This window comes from Scyliorhinus torazame, chromosome 4 (assembly GCF_047496885.1).
Source record: "Scyliorhinus torazame isolate Kashiwa2021f chromosome 4, sScyTor2.1, whole genome shotgun sequence".
NCBI lineage: Eukaryota > Metazoa > Chordata > Chondrichthyes > Carcharhiniformes > Scyliorhinidae > Scyliorhinus > Scyliorhinus torazame.
In genome coordinates this window covers 339286188-339304786 of record NC_092710.1, presented here as the reverse complement: position 1 = coordinate 339304786, position 18599 = coordinate 339286188, and the positions used below count along the sequence as shown (strand labels likewise).

At 46.6% G+C, this 18599-nt stretch overlaps 1 protein-coding gene across 5 annotated transcripts in view; it reads left to right on the top strand.

Annotated features, from left to right (window-relative positions):
• disp1 (dispatched homolog 1 (Drosophila)) overlaps positions 1–18599 on the top strand; it is a 741843-nt gene that overhangs the window by 154094 nt on the left and 569150 nt on the right. For 3 of the 5 annotated variants that reach the window (XM_072500250.1, XM_072500256.1, XM_072500247.1), the window contains exons 2-3: positions 4854–4961; positions 6725–6832. The gene's annotated coding sequence lies outside the window, so the exon portion shown is untranslated. The remainder of the gene's footprint in view (positions 1–4853; positions 4962–6724; positions 6833–18599) is intronic. The other 2 variants (XM_072500251.1, XM_072500248.1) reach the window with 1 other exon arrangement.

The following is an 18599-nucleotide window of genomic DNA, read 5'->3' as shown; positions in this document are numbered from 1 at the left end:
CACTGGCATCGGGTGAAGCATTCAGTGGTGCAGTGTTAATGAGGTCAGTCCATAAGAGGGTCGTTTAGGAGGCTGGTAACAGTGGGGAAGAAGCTGTTTTTGCACTGGGAGTCCACAACATTAACTCCAGACCCCATGAACTCGGGTCATTTATGGGCAAGGATTACCACCTACTGCCCTCCCTCAGCTGGTGAACCTTTATTCCTCCATGGTGAATTCACCCAGAAGAAGTGCTGAAGGTTGCAAGATCACAGAATGTCATCTCAGTGTGGGACTTGAATGTCCATCACCAAGTATGACCCAGTAATACCATTACTGACCGAGCTAGCCAGGTCCTGGAGGACATAGCTGCTAGATTGGGTCTGCATTAGGCGATGCAGGAACCAACAGGAGAGAAAAACCAACTGGATCTTGTCCTCACCAACCTACCAGTCACTGATGCATCTGTGCATAGCAAAATTGATAAAGTCCTGACTTCACATTGCGAATGTGCCCCACTATATTGTGTAACATGTAGCATAACTGGGCATCCAAAAGTGTTTTGAGCCATCAGCAGCAGTAGAATTGTATTGATTACAATCTGTAACCTCATGGGCTGGCATATCCTCCACTCTACCATTACCATCAAACCAGGATCAACCCTGGTTCAATGAAGAGTGCAGAAAGACACACCTGGTGAAGCTACATATGAAACAACGGAAGCAGAATACTATTGTTTTGGATGTCTGTCAGCTCTCAACAGTGGCTAAGAGACTGAACGAGAGCCAAACCTTTTTAAAGTTCTAAGACTGTGCGGAAAGATCGATTCGTTCCAGGAGTGATAATATAAGAAATAGGGCTTGGTTATTTTATTAGCAAACTTTATTAAAACAAGAAAAGAAAACAATATTTAAACTTTTAAACTTCAACCCTAACAATAACAAATTACATGTAATTTCTTAACCATAACACTCGTTCCCGTTAGACAGCACTTTAACAGAACATGCAGCTCTCATGCCACTTACACAGAGGGGAGGCGATTGCACAGTGGTATTGTCATTAGACTAGTAAACCAGAGACCGAGAGTTATACTCTGGGGACCCAGGATCAAATCCGGCCACCGCAGATGGTGAAATTTGAAATCAATAAAACTCTGGATGCCTGGAAGTCTAATGATGACCATAAAATCATTGTCAATTGTTGTAAAAACTATCTGGTTCACTAAAGTCCTTTAGGGAAGGAAATCTGCCGTCCTTACCTGGTCTGACCTACATGTGACTCCATGGGCAATTGGGGATGGGCAACAAATGCTGACCCAGCCTGTGACACCCACGTCCAATGAAGGAATAAAGAAAAAGGCAGGCAATACTTGCATTTAACAAAGCACTTTTTCTTCTGTTAGGGACATTGCTTCAGATCTCAGTCCCAAAGCCTGCCTCGGTGGCAACTTTCATGACCTCTCTCGGTTGAGTTCCAATGCCTTCTAATAATAATAATTTACATGTGCCTGTTCCTGTTCAAACCTGTGCCTGTTCCTGTGCCTGTTCAAAACCGCTTTCTCTCGCTCCGCCCAATCCCTCAAACAAAGGTTCTCTGGGGTTTCCAGTCTCAAACCTATCATTGTTATCTTGGCTGTTTGATTCCCCACTCCCGTTTATGTGAAAGAACAGAGCTGTGCTAGTGACGTGCAATTAACCTCCCATTGACAGATAAAGAGGCCATCATACTCTAATGGGCTAATAGCTCGTCAGACAGGGGTGTCCCGTAGGACAGTGGACCTGGGGGCATCCTGTATATTCCCACTAATGAGATGTCTGACTGAGACAATGTAACTCAGCCAGATGTGGGCATAGCCCTTTGACTCTTGCTAACAGTATTTTCCCTCAGTCGGTTTAACCCCTAAATTGCCTGCTACGTCTTCAGTATAATTTCTGGAACTAATTTCCTAATATCTCCCCCGTGTAACGCTATAGGCAGCTCTATCGAGCAATATTTTAGCAATAACCTGCTCACAGAGGCTCACTTTGGGTTGTGCCAGGATCACGCAGAGTGGGTAGCACTGTTGCTTCACAGTGCCAGGGTGTCAGGTTCGGTTCCCGGGCTTGGGTCACTGTCTGTATGGAGTCTGCACGTTCTCCCCGTGTCTGCGTGGGTTTCCTCCGGGTGCTCCGGTTTCCTCCCCACAAGTCCCGAAAGACATGCTGTTAGGTAATTTGGACTTTCTGAATTCTCCCTCCGTGTACCTGAACAGGTGCCAGAATGTAGTGACTAGGGAATTTTTACAGTAACTTCATTGCAGTGTTAATGTAAGCATACTTGTGACAATAAAGATTATTATTGACTTCATTGGAGTCTTTGTTCAAACATGGACAAAGAGCTGAAGTTGAGGTAAGGTGAGAGTGACTGCCCTTGGCATCAAGACAGCATTTGTCCAAGTATGGCATCAAGGAGTCCTAACAAAATTGAAGTCACTGCACTTCGGAGGTAGTTTTCCCACTGGCTGGAGTCATGCATAGCACATATTGGCATGGATTGAATATTGGCTAGCTAACAGGAAAGAGAGTTGGCAGAAATGGGTCTTTATTTGGTTGGCAGAATGTGATGAGTGGTGTGCCACAAGGATCAGTGCTGGGACCTCAACGTTTTACAATTTGTGTAAATTACTTGGATGAAGGATGGATAGTATTGTTGCTAAATTTGCTGATAGGTGTGCAGAGCATGCAACAACATCGCAGTCATCGTAAACTGTAGATCATGTATGTCTATGGAGGCCAGCTTAGTTTTGGCATGGCAGCGACTGAAGTTTTCCATTTCAAGGATATTTAATGTGGACACCAGAAGGCAGTTAGTTGATATTTGAGATGAATAGCCACAGTTTGGTAGATTGCAAACAGTCTGGCAGCTATCACACAGCCTTGCTTGACCCCAGTCCAGATTTTGGACACCGACAGAGTGCCCTTTGTCGTCCAGTGCTTCCCCGGAGCGCAGAAACTACAACATCTCCTTTGCGGCCTTCAACTCGTCATCGACGAAGACGAACATCTTGCCAAGGCCATCCCTACACCCCCACTACTTGCCTTCAAACAACCGTGCAACCTCAAACAGACCATTGTTTGCAGCGATCACAACACCACACAACCCTGCCATGGCAATCTCTGCAAGACATGTCAGATCATCGACATGGATACCACCATTACACCTGAGAACACCACCCACAAAGTACGCGGTATATACTCGTGCGACTCGGCCAACGTTGTCTACCTTGAACGCTGCAGGAAAGGATGTCCCGAGGCGTGGTACACTGGCGAGACCATGCAGATGCTCCAACAACAGATGAACGGACATCGTGCGACAATCGCCAGGCAGGAATGTTCCCTTCCAATGGTGGAACACATCAGCAGTAAAGGACATTCAGTCTCTGATCTTCGGGTAAGCGTTCTCCAAGGCGGCCTTCAGGACGCGCGACAACGCCGAATCGCTGAGCAGAAACTGATAGCCAAGTTCCACACACATGAGTACGGCCTCAACCGTGACCTTGGATTCATGTCTCATTACATTCAACCCCCACCATCTGGCCTGGGAAATCCTACCAACTGTCCTGTCTTGAGACAATTCACACCTCTATAACCTGTGATTATCCCTCTCTACAATCGCTCTGTCTGGACCTGTAAAGACTTAATTACCTGCAAAGACTCTCATTCAAAGTATCGTCTTGCATCATTGTTTTGTCTATAAATGTGTTTCTGGAACCCACCTCTTCATTCAGCTGAGGAAGGAGCTGTGCTCTGAAAGCTAGTGATTTGAGACAAACCTTTTGGACTTTAACCTGGTGTTGTAAGATTCCTTACTGTGCCCACCCCAGTCCAACGCTGGCATCTCCACATCAGAAGGCTACAGTTTGAGATCTCCCACTCAAGACCGTTGCAGTCGTAGCCTCTTGAAGGAATTACAGTATTGTGATGACATTTCTTAAATATCGAATTCTATGGAACACAATCCACGGAGCCTCACGATTTACTGAGGGGTTGCCACATGTACAAGACATTTTAACTGAAGCTCCGTCTGTACACTCAAGTGGATGTAAAGGATCATAACACTACTTCGATCATGAGTCTGGGAGATCTCCCCCTTCCCCGGCCAATTTGTATCTGAGGAGCTATCCTGGTATCAACGCGATGTGCTGACATCAGCTTCCCTACACTGAACAAGATTGTGTAGCTCCAAAATTACAAGAATGTTGGGAATCCATATTAAAGGAATACTCAATAAGCTAGTGAGATCAGTTCCAATCAACAAGTTGTTGGATACAGTTATATTAATATAACAAAAAATCAATAAGATTTCCATTTGATCGACATTTCTCGAACATAGAATCAAGGAATCCCTACAGTGCAGAAGGAGGCCATATGGCCCATTGAGTCGGTACCGATCTTTTGAACAACCACAATACCTAGGCCCAATCCCCCGTCTATTCCTGCAATTTTTGCATGGCCAATCCACCTAACACATACATCTTTGGACTGTGGGAGGAAACCGGATCACCTGCAGGAAGCCCACGCAGACACGGGGAGAACGTGCAAACTCCACACAGACAGTTTCCGGAGGTCAGAATCGAACCCAGGTCTCTGGCGCTTTGAGACAGCAGTGCTAACAACTGTGCCACCGTGCCGTCCCTATTGGAACGGGTATCAGTGGGTAATCTGGTATACTGCCCCATTGTTCTGGTGAAGAGTGACTGCTAAAGCATTAGCATATCTTTTTTCACTTTCTGATTGGCCTACCAATTTCCATTTTCCCTGCTTTCTCTTAATCTGCTGCAGCATGTCCTTCCCATACTGTGCTGAGGTAATAAATATTCTCTTGTCTCTTTTCAGATTGCTGAAGGTGTACTGATCCCCTCGATGCAAATGGAACATCTGGAGAATATTTGCTCTTTTGATCACTTTGTGCTTGAACCAAAATAACTTTGTCTTCGAGCAACTGTAAGTCTTTTTGGGGTTTTTGACTGAGAATTATATAACATGGCAGGGGAGAGAAGGGTAACTTATTGCACTACAATAATGTACTCCAAGGCAGCACAGCAGGATAAGCAGCTGAACCCATGACCCTAACCAGTACTGATTCCATCACTGATTGACCTCATTTGCCTTGGTGAACAAAGTTTTAGTTTGTTCTTGGATGGAAGGTGAAACCAAGATGGTATAAAGCTAAGTGGGAGAAAATGGGAAACGATTAACAATAGGTTCAGGATCCCTAACATTGAACACTATTTGTGAATCAGAGGAAACCATTCAGCCCATTGTGCTTATGCTGAATGAAGGAATATATTCAGTGCAAAATGGTGCTGACAAGAACAAAGAACAACAAAATGTCCGGCACAGGAACAGGCCCTTCGGCCCTCCAAGCCTGTGCCGACCATGCTGCCCGACTAAACTAATATCTTCTACACTTCCGGGGTCCGTATCCCTCTATTCCCATCCTATTCATATATTTGTCAAGATGCCCCTTAAATGTCACTATCGTCCCTGCTTCCACCACCACCTCCGGCAGTGAGTTCCAGGCACCCACTACCCTCTGCGTAAAAAACTTGCCTCGTACATCTCCTCTAAACCTTGCCCCTCGCACCTTAAACCTATGCCCCCTAGTAATTGACCCCTCTACCCTGGGGAAAAGCCTCTGACTATCCACTCTGTCTATGCCCCCCGAGAAGAAGCGACGCAAGAGCCCATTAATTATGGGCACAAGGTGAAAATATGTTTCACTTGGCACTAATATCTTCGCTGCATGTGACAAATCAGTTTTGTGCCTATCTGATGGTAAATAGTTTGGGATGTCATTATTTGGCATTCGCCTAAAATATTCAGTAAATGCAAAGATATCCCTGTTGAAAAAACTACTTAACTCTAATTTTGTGTAGATCTTAGCTGAGAGCACACTTTTTGAGAACCGATCTTCAAGGAGGCATCTGATGAATATTCGATACAGGATTGAGGATTCAAAGGATTAATAATAATCTTTTATTGTCACAAGTATGAAGTTACTGTGAAAAGCCCCTAGTCGGCACATTCCGGCGCCTGTTTGGGTAAGCCGCTGCTGGCCTTGTTCTGAATTACAAACCAGCTGTCTAGCTCACAGAGCTAAACCGGCCCATTATAAAACCAGAGATGAATAGAGTGCTGAGTGGGATGTGACAATGCAAAAGCAAAATACTGCAAAAGCTGGAAATCTAAAAAAAATGCAGAAAATACTCAGAAGATCAGGCAACGTGTGTGGAGGGAGAAACAATGTTCACATTTCAGTTATTGCCCTGAAATGTAAACTTTTGTTTTTCTCTCTCCACAGATGCTGGCTCACCTGCTGTGTATGTCCAACATTTTCTTTAGCACATGATGGCTGCTGCTGCCTTGGCACTGAACCCAGGAAGATGAGGGTCAGCCACGTGTAAATAGTGTAAAATGTATGGTCAATGTGCTGAAATACACTTTTGCATGATTGAGACAGACGGGACAGGAATCTTCACTTAGGAGATGCAATCTGTGGGGCAAGGCCCACGATTCATTTCTTACAGTGACTACACTTGTTTAAGAAAAGGACTTCATTAGCTGCAAAGCAATTTGAGACGGATTGTAAAATGTGGCATATAAATGCAGGTCATTCATTCTTATGGAATAAATTGTCCATGGCCCATGAAGGGAATATGCTCAACTGAGTTTTACCTATCTGTGCTTTATGTTCTCATAACCAGCTGCTCATTATTGTCAATGAATACCAAGGAGGAACGAGACTGGGGTGAGGGTACTCCGAGATCTGTCTTGCTTCCATGTCTGTCCTGAGAAATACAAAGATTGTAGTGGTGAGTTGTTTGAATATGAGCTGTGAATTGTTAATATGAATTCATGAAGCATAGCGTGCTACAGGCTTTATTCCTGAAATAATCCTTGAAAGCACTTAATTTTGAATGTATAACATTTTATTAAAATTGCCATGCAATTGCCATTTCAAAAATCTAGGTAACCTCCCAATTGAGACACCAGTTTACCATTATAAATGTGTGTGAGGGCAGCACGGTGGCGCAGTGGATTAGCCCTGCTGCCTCACAGCGCCGAGGTCCCAGGTTCAATCCCGGCTCTGGGTCACTGTCTGTGTGGAGTTTGCACGTTCTCCCCATGTTTGCGTGGGTTTTGCTCCCACAACCCAAAGATGTGCAGGGTAGGTGGATTGGCCATGCTAAATTGCCCCATAATTGGAAAAAATTAATTGGGCACTCTAAATTTATAAAAGAAAAAGAAAAAAATAAATGTGTGTGAAACTTGAAGACAGCATCAAAACTGTGACTTTAAAAAAAATTATGGTAGCCACTCAGTAACTTTGATATGGAGATGCCGGAGTTGGACTGGGGTAGGCACAGTAAGAAGTCTTACTACAACACCAGGTTAAAGTCTAACAGGTTTGTTTCAAATCACTAGCTTTCAGAGCATAGCTCCTTCATCAGGTGAATGATTTCTTTCAGTGTCTACACCTTTTTAAGAAAAGTAATTTGAGACGGATTGTAAAATGTGGCATATAAATGCAGGTCTTTCATTCTTATAGAATAAATTGTCCATGGCCCGTGAAGGGAATATGCTCAACTGAGTTTTACCTATCTGTGCTTTATGTTCTCATAACCAGCTGCTCATGGTTGTCAATGAATACCAAGGAGGAACGAGACTGGGGTGAAGGTACTCTGAGGTCTGTCTTGCTTCCATGCCCAACCTGATGAAGGAGCTGTGCTCCGAAAGCTAGTGATTCGAAACAAACATGTTGGACTTTAACCTGGTGCTGTAAGATGTCTTGCTGTGCTCAGTAACTTGTAACTGAATTTCCAATATTAGCAGATATAAACTAATGGTGGTATTGGTCATTACAAGGAAATGAGCGTTAGAAAAAGTTTGTTGCAGTAACTGATTTGCAGTGAGTGGAGTAAAGGGCATAGTTTAAGATCCAGAATTCCTTCCTTTTACTTAGTGTGACTGACCCTAATTTAGATGTGCATAAAAATCCTGAGCTTTGGTTGTTTAAATTGATTTACCCCCTAAAATAATAGATGTGAGCTGATGATGCTGATCCAGCAAAATGTTTTTTGGCAAAGTCTATGACAAAGAGTTTCATTGCAACATAAGTTAATTTTGTAAAGTGTGGTTTGTAGGTTCATGTTGTTAAACTCAGTTCTTTGCCTATCTGTGGATTAACTTTAGATTGGATGCTTCATGTGTAATAGTGCAGAGCATTGGTCAGTGTTTCAGGTCCATCGCCACCATGTCTTGTACAGTAAACAACAATTTATATAATCCTTTAGAAAATGCGCTGCAAAAGAAATCTGATGGTTGTTGTATTTAAAATATATTCTGTAAAATGTTGTCTTGTATAAGTTTCTCCACCTCACCCCCCCCCCCCCCCCACTACGTATAAAGTGTATTTCACAATCACATTTCAAAGTGCTTTATAGCCAATGGAGCACTCCTGCAGTAAACTCAGCAGCCAATTTCCATACAGCAAGGTCTCACAAACAGAAATGTGATAACCAGATAATCTGTTTTTGTGTTGTTGATTAAGGGATAAATATTGGCCAAGACAGCAGGGGAACTCTCGTGCTCTTCCCCAAAATAATGTAATGGGATCTTTTACATTCATCTGAGAGCCTGGATAGGGATTCGATTTAACCGCTCATCTGAATTACAGATCATATTTCACAAACAGCACCCTAAGCAGCATCAGCACATTGTAGAATCCCTGCTTTGTGTAGTACCAAGGTATCGTCATCATGTGTTCTCAGTCTCAAGACAGATCCTTGTTGATTATTCACCACACTACGGCTATATACATGTCACGAACTTTACTATGGGTAGATCGAGGAGGCTGCCCCATGAGTCTCAGTTAGAATGGGGATTGTACCCCGTGCTATTGGTGTTAATCTAAAGCACGCTAACCATCTGGCTAACTGACCTAACTGCTTAGAAAAGAGTAAGGGAGTGGAACTAAAAGAGTACAAGTCTTTCAAAGAGTTGGCACAGGCATGATGTATTGTGTCATTCTGTGATTCCGTAATTGTTCAGTATGAATGGGATGTTGTCACACCACCCTTTGTATAGAATAACCAGAGCTGGGATTCTCCAGGACAAAGCCTCAACCAGTCAGAGTCCACTTGTCAACCAATCAGCGCTCTCTTCTCATACAGTGTAAATTTGTTGTTTTCCCTTACGTTGGTATTCTTACAAATTGTCCTGAGTGCAAGATGAAAAGCTTCGACAAAATGGTTCCTTTTTTCAGCAATACCCGAGACCGGATAACAGTGATCCCGGCCTTTGAATGACTAGTGCAGTAATACAGGCAGTTGGCTCTCAAACACTCTTATGTCACGCTGGCCTTCCAAATCTAACATCAATTCCAATACATTCAGAGCTTTGTCACTCTTGTACTTTGGCATACTAATTCCTGCTCACTCATCACCTCTTGCTTCACTGACATCTGCTGGCTCTCAGGTCTTCCCGCTGCCCACTCCCAACATTTCCACCACCACTAAATTGTTTTGGAATCCTCCACCTGATATGTGAATCCCTCCATAGCTTTATCTTGTCTTCTCACTGCAATCTTCCCCAGTTCAACATTCAAACTCACACCCAGCACTTTTCTAATTCTATGTATCTTTCTCCACTTTTTCTGTTGAAAGTCTATGCATGCACACACTCTCACCCAAACTCCCTCTACTCGGGGCTGGTTTAGCACAGTGGACTAAACAGCTGGCTTGTAATGCAGAACAAGACCAGCAGCGCGGGTTCAATTCCCGTACCGGCCTCCCCGAACAGGAGCCGGAATGTGGCGACTAGGGGCTTTTCACAGTAACTTCATTGAAGCCTACTTGTGACAATAACCGATTGTATTATTATTATTATTGTTCTCTTGTTTGCTCCTCAAATGTCTTGTCCACATAACATGGCATATTTACTATGTTAAAGGGCTAAATACCGACAGTTGTAAGAGCATATTGTGCTAAAAGCCTGCATTCCATCAGTTTACCATTGACAAGTCAGTGTATTGTGGACGTGGCACAAAAGTGCTGAGACAAAATCGGTTTTAATCCTGATTTACTGTAAATTGAATGTGGGATTTAATAGCATCTATGAGCACAGCTTGAATCAACTGGAATGTCTCTGCTCTGTAACACGCCTTCAGTAGAATGTGATAGAAATATGGAATCTGCAGCCGGCAAATAACAGGAAATTACAGAATTCCTCATGAGCAGGAAGGCTGATGTTTGCTGTCTGTTTTTCACTGCGGTATTATGGAAAATCTGTCTCTGCCAGGTTTCTAAAACTGGGGCAAATATTTTCACATTTTTTATATAATTATGCTGCAGATTACTTTCAGCAAGGGATTGTGTGAACTGTTACTTCCATGTGCAGTCGAACTGAAAAAAACATCCAACAGTAAAGCAATAAACTTTAGCAGCCACACTCTGAGGCCGGAGAGAGCATTTAGAACTATGTTGTACCAGGATTGAAAGCCTTGTGGTTACGGATCTATAATTGAAACTGTAATTGTATTTAATAAGGTGCCACATCAAAAGATTAATGCTGAATGCAAGCAAGTTAAAGGCTTATGGAGTTGTGGGTAATTTGGTGGACGATTGGTTGATGGACAGGAAACGGAGTAGAGATAAATGGAGGAATTTCAAGTTGGTAACCTATAACTAGTGGAATGTTGCATGGGTCAGTGTTAGGGCCTCAGCTATTTTCTATGTCAATGACTTGGATGAAAGGACTGTGAATAATGTATCCAAGTTTGCTGATGTTACAAAGCTAGGTAGAAATGTCAACTGTGAGGAGGACAGAGGTTGTAAAGCGATGTAGCCTGATTAAATGAGTGGACAACAACGTGGCAGAGGGAGAAATTGCAGGGAACGCCGTATCATATACCAAATAACAGAAATTCAAGACTGGCTTCTTGGGTTAAAAGCAATTTGCAACATTTATTTTGTCACCTAGTAGTGTCTACTGGTAAACTTCAATTTTCAAGTACAAAATTTAGGACGTTCTGACTAGCCCTGCAGCAAGCTAATCAGAATGATTGTCTTTCGCAAATACAGATTGTTGAATTCAAAATACAATGACAGCTTGTGGTAATTTCTTCAAATCAAGATTCTCAGTACAAAACGACTGCGCAGTTTAAAATAGATATAAAATAGCGGTTTTGCAAAGCAAGCAGATAGAATAGGTTTCAGAAGATAGGTTGAATTGATTCTAGAATGACTTTCCCATCCCGATACCTGAACCTTTAAGGAGATTGCTATCTTTAAAGTTTCATCCTTTTTACAGCAGTGATTGGTTTTAACTAATCTATAATTCATTTAATTTGGCCAAAGTGTCTCTGTCAAATTAAGAGATAAAAGATTTCTGTATTTTTCCACTCTTAAGAAAACCTTTCCCACCAAAGATTCTTACTATGGGGTGACTTGTTGTTACCATGGATACGGAACTGGATCTTAGCCCAGTTCTCTAACACAAACGGTTTGGCCTTGCAAATCCTAGCATTCTGCTTATCTGATCAATTCACAAGCAGTCAGCCTTTTCTTACTGTTATGGTTAATATATACTGATTAAAATTTTTAGTTAATATGATTTCTTTAAATCATTTCTTCCTTTAACCCTTTTTACCTATCATAAAAGGTTGGTTTCTATCAAAGTGGAAATAGCAATAGAGAAGAAGAATATTTTTTCCAAGGTGTTAAACTTCTAAATATTTATGTTCAGAAAGACTCTGGTATATTCTACAAGGAAAACAAAGTTAACATGCAGATACAACAAGCGATTAAGAAGATTAATGGCTTGTTGTCCTTTATTGCAAGCGAATTGACATACAGGAATAAAGAAGTCTTGCTACAGTTGTACATGGTTTTGGTGAGACCCCCGCTGGGAGTACTCTGTGCAATTTTTTCCCAGTATCAAGGGAAGGATATAGTTGGATCCGAAGTGGCACGGTAAAGGTTTGTCCCTTTGTGATGGGTATGACCCTAACCAGTGAAGAGCCTCTTTTCTCCTCCCTGCCCCCAAACCTTCCACTCCCAATGGCTTCAATTTTGTGGGGGTTCCTTGAAACTGCACTTGGTCAGATGCTGATTTGATGAAAACGACAGTGAGTTCCCCCCTTCTGGATTTCAGTCCATTTGTCCATGTTTGGACCAAGGCTGTAATGATGTCAGGAGCCAGGTGATCCCGCTGTAACCAAACTGAGTGTCCATGAGTAGGTTATTTCTCAGCAATTGGCTCTTGATATCACTTTGATCAGAATGCTGATGGTTGAGAGGAAACCGATACCGCTGCATTTGGTTGGTTCCGCAAATGATCGTATTTGCCAACAAAGATCACTAAGTCACAAAGGTATTATTATACAGAGCAGGTGTTGTCTGCACGCTCCTGGGGTGAGACCTGAACTGTGTATCAGTGACCATAAAGAGTGCTAGAGACATTTTCTAGAGAACATGAGAGGAATAGAGTAATTTTCCACAATTTTAACCTTGACAGAACAGCCTTTTAATGCAGCAGGGTCTCTCTCTCCCCTCTGCAGCTCTGATTCATCCTTGGTTTTCATTCGTTCACCATTGGCAGCTGTGCCTTCAGCTGCTTCGACCCTTAAACTCTGGAATGCCCTCCCTCCCCTCCTTTTAAGATACTCTTTAATACCTAGATCTACTTGTATGCCTTGATGACAAATTTTGTTTCATTACACTCCTGTGAAGTGCCTTTTGATCATTTTACTTTGTTAAAGATGTTACATAAGTAGAATAAAAATTAACAGTCTGGAAGCATCTGACCAAAGAAAAACCGAGTGAAGCTTTGGTCAGATGAAAGGTGATCAAGCTGGAATGTTAACACTTGCACTCCGTATATGCTGCCAGACCTACAGAATACTTGTGCTATTTTCTGTGTTTATTTCAGATTTCTGCCAATTACAGTGATTTGCTTTTATAGAATATAATTTGTTGTCGTACCCTTGCCTTTTTGAGATAGTAGGTTGTAGGGTGCAGTATGGAGTTGCCATCTTTTGGATGAGATATTAAACTAAGATTCCATCTACGAGACTCCTAAAACATTCCTTGCTGTTATTTTTTTAAGTGGAGTTCTTTGGTATCCAACCCAACATTTACTCTTTAATCAATGCCATCAAAACCAGTTAACTGGTTACTTTATCTCCTGCTGTTACAGCAGCTTGCTTTGTGCACATCTGCTGCTGGATTGAAACCCTGTGAAATTTTCACACACCCATCTTGCGGTGCATTTTTTTATAAGTTTTCCGATTTAAGGGGCAATTTAGCGTGGCCGATCCACCTACCCGCACATCTTTGGGTTGAGGGGGTGAGACTCATGCAGTCACTGGGAGACTGCAAACTCCACACGTGACCCGCGATTGGTGCACTTCGTGCATGCTCACTTGTACCCATTTCTCTTCTAACGAGTGCTACTGCTTGTCTCTGCTTCACTGGTTTTGAGCGTGATCCTCCTACTCGCTGCAATTGTCTTTAAATCATGTCCTTGATCACCTCTCCTGCCTTGAAGCTCTGACAGTTCACTGTGCCTTTGGATCTTGTCTCTTTCAAATTCCCTTTCGCTCTGCTGTTTAGTGCTTGTAAAGAGCTTTGCAACATCTTTATGTATGAAGAGTGCAACTCACTGGCACATTCAGTATCTCTTGGAGAATGCATCCTTCTTACCATGGATCTCTGGAAAAAATATACCGCTGAATTCAAATAGGAATAGGTGCTACATGTTACTGACTGTCATTGAATTATGGCCAAATTAGGACTAAGATCTAAGCCTACTTAGGTTAGACTGTATGGTCCTTGATACTGAAGCACAGAACGTTGACGCTCTAGCACTTGTCATTGCAGAGTGATTGGCAGTGCATTTGGCACAAGGATCACTCCACAATGAATCTCAGTAACTCGCCTCAGTCAATCCTATTTTCTTTGTCATGGCTGAACAAGGAATACAAACGACTGATACTTGAATACAGATTGCTTAGGCCTTGCTTAGCCAGAGAGCAGCTAGATTCAATATGGGGAAGTACATAGAATCATACAGAACAGAAGGAGGCCATTTGACCCACCATGCTTGTACTAGCTCCTTGAAAGAGCTGTTCTGTTCAGTCCAATGCTGTTTCTCCATTGTAAAGGATGGGAAAGCTTCCTTTGAGATGCATGAGCATGGCTCTCCTGCCAAATGGTTTGTTCAGAATTGCAGAGCACGTTCTGAATGCTGGATGTTAGAACCAAGGTTTGTGGTGCTCAAGGCAAATATCGGGGACATGAATTGGTGAGACGGATCAATGCCAACCTTGCTGTTGTGGAATAATTAATCTTCTAGGTGCTTTTTCAATAGTGACTTGTGATTAGACTTTCAAAGAGCCATTTTATAACGAGTGCAGATTTTTCAAAAAATCCCAGTCTGTTTATATTATCATTGGATACATTTTTCTTTCACTATAAGACATAGGAGCAGAATTAGGCCACTCGGCCCATCGAGCCTGCTCCGCCATTCAATCATGGCTGAGATTTTCTCATCCCCATTCTCCTGCCTTCTCCCCATAACCCCTGATCCCCTTATTAATCAAGAACCTATCTATCTCTGTCTTAAAGACACTCAGTGATTTGGCCTCCACAGCCTTCTGCGGCAAAGAGTTCCACAGATTCACTACCCTCTGGCTGAAGAAATTCCTCCCCATCTCTGTTTTAAAGGAGCGTCCCTTTATTGGAAGTTCCTGAGCTGCACACTAGATCGATGTGGAAATGCCGTTCCTTCACTGTCACTGCATCAAGATTCCAGAACTCCTTCCCTAACAGCACTGTAGGTGCACCTGCATTAGATGGTTTATAGGGTTCAAGAAGACAGCTCAAGGGCAATAAGGATGGGCAATATATAATGGCCTTGCTCACATTCCAAAAACAAATGGGGGATAGAAACATTTTAGAGAGAGATTGGCAGCACTGTGATGAATTTAGGCATTTCAGATATCTTGTATTATATGTATTAGGTGCAGTAAGGGTTAAAAGCCCGGATGTGTAGGACTGCTGCAGGAATGCTTTTTAAAACCATGGCTTGCAACACATCTATTCTTTTTGGGAACCAGAGGTGCAATTAAACATCGTACAAGCTCGGGCAAATGGATTTTTGTTTGGGGGGGGTTCCCTGTGGAGTATTAATTAGAGGCCTTTGTGTTTAGTTACTAAGATAATTTAACTAATGGGAGGAACGAGACTACCAGGAATTTTAGTGGAGAAGCAGTGATTGTTCATTTGGGAAATGGAAGTCAAACCATGAAGACATTTTCGGAAGACTCCAGCGAGAGATCCTGCATTGTTCTAACAGGATTCGGGTGTATCTCTCAAAACAGTCTCAAAGAACATCTCTGCTAACTGTATTTAAAAGTGGATTGAGAGCTGAGATGGGTTAGCAGTTACAGCTTATTGTATCTATTGATTAGCACGGTTAAGGAATAATTGTAAGGTATTCTCTGGTGTGATAAAAAGATATTTCAATACTGTGTTAGTAAAGTTTGTTTCGTTATGCCGTATCCCTATTTTTGTATGAAGTCACTCCTGGAGTGAGGAATCCTTTCCTCACAATTTTACAAAATGAAAATGAAATATTGGGGTTTCTGTCCAGTATCCTCGCCCCTGTTGGGGTCTGGTCTGGGTATGTATCGCCTGATGTTGCTATGGGATGGTGCAGAGCGTTGGACATAACGTCACAATTGGAGTTGAAGTGGTTTGTGATTGTACATCCTCCTGGCCATGGCTTTTCCTGTCACAGCCGATGCTGCATGGGAGGAAGGGGAATTACTGTCTGCAATCTCTGCATCATCTGCCCCCAGCCTCTGGAGGCAGGCAGCGAAATCACCTGATGATGTGAGTGAAAATGGTTCTGTACCTCATGTGGCTCCAGACTTTGTCCAAATCCAGGTCAAACTCTTGAGACAACTCCATAATGTGATCAGGGTCTGACTGGGAAACCTGAGCCTTCCGACTGTTCCAATCGGATTGATATGGTCTGGGAGCAGGTTACCTGCAGGTGGCAGACTCTATTTCATGTTTTCCTAACAATCTGATCTCATGTTCTGTATGTCTGGGAGGTACGCTTGGAGATGTTGCTACTGTTTGCTGTAATCATTCAGGTGACTTCAACCATCATCTATCACAATAGAGAGGAAATGAAGTGGAGAAAAGCCCAGTTCTGGAATGATTTTCTGGCACGCCTGAGCTCCTGAACAATGAGTAGATACACAGCAGAGAAGTGCATGTTGCAAACCTCCACATAAATCACTTGGCACAACAGCTCATTAGGGTCAAGAGTGTAACGCCTCTCTTCTGAAAGATGATCAATATAAGGGATCAGTAATGATTCATCTGTCACCTCTTGTGTAGCTCTGTACATGTTTATTTCCCTTTCAAAGATGCATGGGTTATTAATAATCAGAACACCATGTTTGTTCTGTTTTCCCTCTGAGAGTTTGCCGTCTGATGTCTTGTAGATGTTTATTTTCTATTTGTATGCAAACCTGGACGAGTTGTACTAATGTACTAATGCTGAAAGTGTTCTATCAGCCACTAGAGTGCATGAGTGACCCCTGGCCCTCCCTGGCACTCGTGACCCCTGGCACGCGTGGCCCCTGGCCCTCCCTAGCACGCGTGGCCCATGACCCTCCCTGGCACGCGTGGCCCCTGGCCCTCCCTGGCACGCGTGGCCCCTGGCCCTCCCTGGCACGTGTGGCCCCTGGCCCTCCCTGGCCCGCGTGGCCCCAGGCCCTCCCTGGCCCGCGTGGCCCCTGGCCCGCGTGGCCCCTGGCCCGCGTGGCCCCTGGCCCTCCCTGGCCCGCGTGGCCCCTGGCCCTCCCTGGCCCGCGTGACCCCTGGCCCTCCCTGGCCCGCGTGACCCCTGGCCCTCCCTGGCCCGCGTGACCCCTGGCCCTCCCTGGCCCGCGTGACCCCTGGCCCTCCCTGGCCCGCGTGACCCCTGGCCCTCCCTGGCCCACGTGACCCCTGGCCCTCCCTGGCCCGCGTGACCCCTGGCCCTCCCTGGCCCGCGTGACCCCTGGCCCTCCCTGGCCCGCGTGACCCCTGGCCCTCCCTGGCCCGCGTGACCCCTGGCCCTCCCTGGCCCGCGTGACCCCTGGCCCTCCCTGGCCCGCGTGACCCCTGGCCCTCCCTGGCCCGCGTGACCCCTGCCCTCCCTGCCCTCCCTGCCCTCCCTGGCCCGCGTGACCCCTGGCCCTCCCGACCCCTGGCCCGCGTGACCCCTGGCCCTCCCTGGCCCGCGTGACCCCTGGCCCTCCCGACCCCTGGCCCTCCCTGGCCCGCGTGACCCCTGGCCCTCCCTGGCCCGCGTGACCCCTGGCCCTCCCTGGCCCGCGTGACCCCTGGCCCTCCCTGGCCCGCGTGACCCCTGGCCCTCCCTGGCCCGCGTGACCCCTGGCCCTCCCTGGCCCGCGTGACCCCTGGCCCTCCCTGGCCCGCGTGACCCCTGGCCCTCCCTGGCCCGCGTGACCCCTGGCCCTCCCTGGCCCGCGTGACCCCTGGCCCTCCCTGGCCCGCGTGACCCCTGGCCCTCCCTGGCCCGCGTGACCCCTGGCCCTCCCTGGCCCGCGTGACCCCTGGCCCTCCCTGGCCCGCGTGACCCCTGGCCCTCCCTGGCCCGCGTGACCCCTGGCCCTCCCTGGCCCGCGTGACCCCTGGCCCGCGTGACCCCTGGCCCGCGTGACCCCTGGCCCGCGTGACCCCTGGCCCGCGTGACCCCTGGCCCGCGTGACCCCTGGCCCGCGTGACCCCTGGCCCGCGTGACCCCTGGCCCGCGTGACCCCTGGCCCTCCCTGGCCCGCGTGACCCCTGGCCCTCCCTGGCCCGCGTGACCCCTGGCCCTCCCTGGCCCGCGTGACCCCTGGCCCTCCCTGGCCCGCGTGACCCCTGGCCCTCCCTGGCCCGCGTGACCCCTGGCCCTCCCTGGCCCGCGTGACCCCTGGCCCTCCCTGGCCCGCGTGACCCCTGGCCCTCCCTGGCCCGCGTGACCCCTGGCCCTCCCTGGCCCGCGGGCGTGTCCCCTGGCCCTCCCTGGCCCGCGGGCGTGTCCCCTGGCCCTCCCTGGCCCGCGGGCGTGTCCCCTGGCCCTCCCTCCCTCGCGGGCGTGTCCCCTGGCCCTCCCTCCCTCGCGGGCGTGTCCCCTGTCCCTCCCTCCCTCGCGGGCGTGTCCCCTGTCCCTCCCTCCCTCGCGGGCGTGTCCCCTGTCCCTCCCTCCCTCGCGGGCGTGTCCCCTGTCCCTCCCTCCCTCGCGGGCGTGTCCCCTGTCCCTCCCTCCCTCGCGGGCGTGTCCCCTGTCCCTCCCTCCCTCGCGGGCGTGTCCCCTGTCCCTCCCTCCCTCGCGGGCGTGTCCCCTGTCCCTCCCTCCCTCGCGGGCGTGTCCCCTGTCCCTCCCTCCCTCGCGGGCGTGTCCCCTGTCCCTCCCTCCCTCGCGGGCGTGTCCCCTGTCCCTCCCTCCCTCGCGGGCGTGTCCCCTGTCCCTCCCTCCCTCGCGGGCGTGTCCCCTGTCCCTCCCTCCCTC